We start from the raw sequence: 2,368 nt of genomic DNA on the forward strand, positions 1-2,368 counted from the left end.
CTTTATTCTGGGGCATGGTTCAGTTTCTTGGAAATGGTTGATCCTCTGTGCTTCCTTTTAAGTTTTGTTAGATGGAACCAGTGTAGCTCTTACTGAGGCAAACCCTTTCTGAGGACTCTAGCAGATGATCCTTTGGTATTTTGGAAATGCTATCTTTCCACCACTCTCAAAATTCTATCTTCAAGCTGGTTGATTTTATTTATTTATTTATTTATTTATTTATTTATTTAGCACAGGACAGTCAAGTTTGGGAGAGATCCCTCTTCTGAGTTATAGACTTGTCCTGCATCCTCATATGGTAGAAAGAAGGTGAGGGAACTCTCTGGAGTTCCTTTTATCAGGGGACTAATCCCATTCAAGAGGGTCCTACCCTCATGACCTAATCACTTCCCAAAGTTCCCAAAGTAACACCATCACATTAGGTGTTAGGATTCTAAAATATGAATTTTAGGGGGGACATAAACACTCAGTTTATTGCACTCATGGTTGCTATATAAATTGCTGTAGCTGCAAGAAATAGGTCTGTATTTCTCAAAGAAAGAAGGGAGAAGTAGTACAGGACATTCTCCTGGTTTGCCTCTTAGGATTTTTCCCAGGGAAGATCTTTTTTTCTCCCCTGGCCCTCAAAAACCAATAGTCTTCCTCTTAAAACCATTGCCCACTCATAGAGAAACAATGATTTATTCTTATTCTAATTCATCCTCCAGTACCTTGTCAAAGTATGACTCTTTTGTTGTTGTTGTTTATTTTTATTTTTATTTTTTTAAGATTTTATTTATTTATTTGACAGATAGATCACAAGCAGGCAGAGAGAAGCAGGGGGAAGCAGGATCCCTGCTGAGCAGAGAGCCTGATGTGGGGCTCTACCCCAGGACCCTGAGATCATGACCCGAGCCAGAGGCTGGGGCTTAACCCACTGAGTCACCCAGGCGTCCCTGTTGGTTTTTTTTTAAAGATTTTATTATTTATTTGACAAAGAGAGAGAGAGAGAGGGAACACAAGCAGGGGGAGGGGTAGAGGGAGAAGCAGGCTTCCCACCAAGCAGGGAGCCCACTGTGGGACTCAGTCCTAGGACCCTGGGATCATGACCTGAGCCAAAGGCAGACGCTTAACAACTGAGCCACCCAGGCGCCCCCAAATTATGACTTTTTTTTTTTTAAGATTTTATTTATTTATTTGACAGACAGAGATCACAAGGAGGCAGAGAGGCAGGCAGAGAGAGAGAGGGAAGCAGGCTTCCTGTTGAGCAGAGAGCCCAATGTGGGGCTCAATCCCAGGACCCTGGGATCATGACCTGAGCTGAAGGCAGAGGCTTTAACCCACTGAGCCACCCAGGTGCCCCAATTATGACTGTTTGTAAAGAGATTTTTTACCTTGGCTGTTGTGCGAAGCAAGTAGTCTCAATCATGTGTGAATCTTGGATAGTGTTTCTTTCAATCTTATCAGCAGTTCTTTTCCTTAAAAGATATTTAAAGATGTTACACCAAGCAGGATTCAGTTGGAGACCCTTTACAGATCTCTGGAGCTCTGGAGCTTTACAGGTCTCCGGCACAAGATACTCTGTCCTGCAAGATACAGTCTCCTTGCCCCCTGGACTCTATCTCCTCGTGGGACAGGCGATGATGGCATTTCTAAGTCACCACAGAAACCCTGCTTACCTCTGCTTCTTTTCAGCAAACAGTACATGTTGTTATGGTTAAAGGTACAGATCCAGTGAGAAAGCTGATTTGGATAATCTTTTTAATTCCTTACTGATCCACTATTTTATGATTTCATTTTGTTGGTAACTATATCAGGATTGTTAGCACAGCTACATACTCATGAATAATAAATATATATATAAATATGACATTTATGCAGTGTAAATATGAAATGTTTATAAAAACTGACTTTTCTAACCAAAATGTAAAAATAGTAAAAATTATTAAGACTGTCAATATTTCATAAAAAGCTCATGGATCAAATAAGGTAATTTAAACTGTAGTTTTTCTGTATTTATAAATGAATAGCAGTCAGAATACTACATATTAAAACCCATGGTATAGGACCAAGTCTGTAATACACAGAAAATTGACAGTTGAAAATACATTTATTATTTTTTTTCCTTTTTTTTTTAAATATATGTTTATAAAAAATATATTTTTATCCCCAGGGGTACAGGTCTGTGAATCACCAGGTTTACACACTTCACAGCACTCACCATAGCACATACCCTCCCCAATGTCCATAATACCAACCCCCTCTCCAAACCCTCCTCCCCCCAGCAACCCTCAGTTTGTTTTGTGAGATTAAGAGTCACTTATGGTTTGTCTCCCTCCCAATCCCATCTTGTTTCATTTACTCTTCTCCTACCCCCTTAACCCCCCAG

This window comes from Enhydra lutris, unplaced genomic scaffold, assembly GCF_002288905.1.
Source record: "Enhydra lutris kenyoni isolate GAN:26980312 unplaced genomic scaffold, ASM228890v2 scaffoldscaffold17, whole genome shotgun sequence".
Classification (NCBI taxonomy): Eukaryota; Metazoa; Chordata; class Mammalia; order Carnivora; family Mustelidae; genus Enhydra; species Enhydra lutris.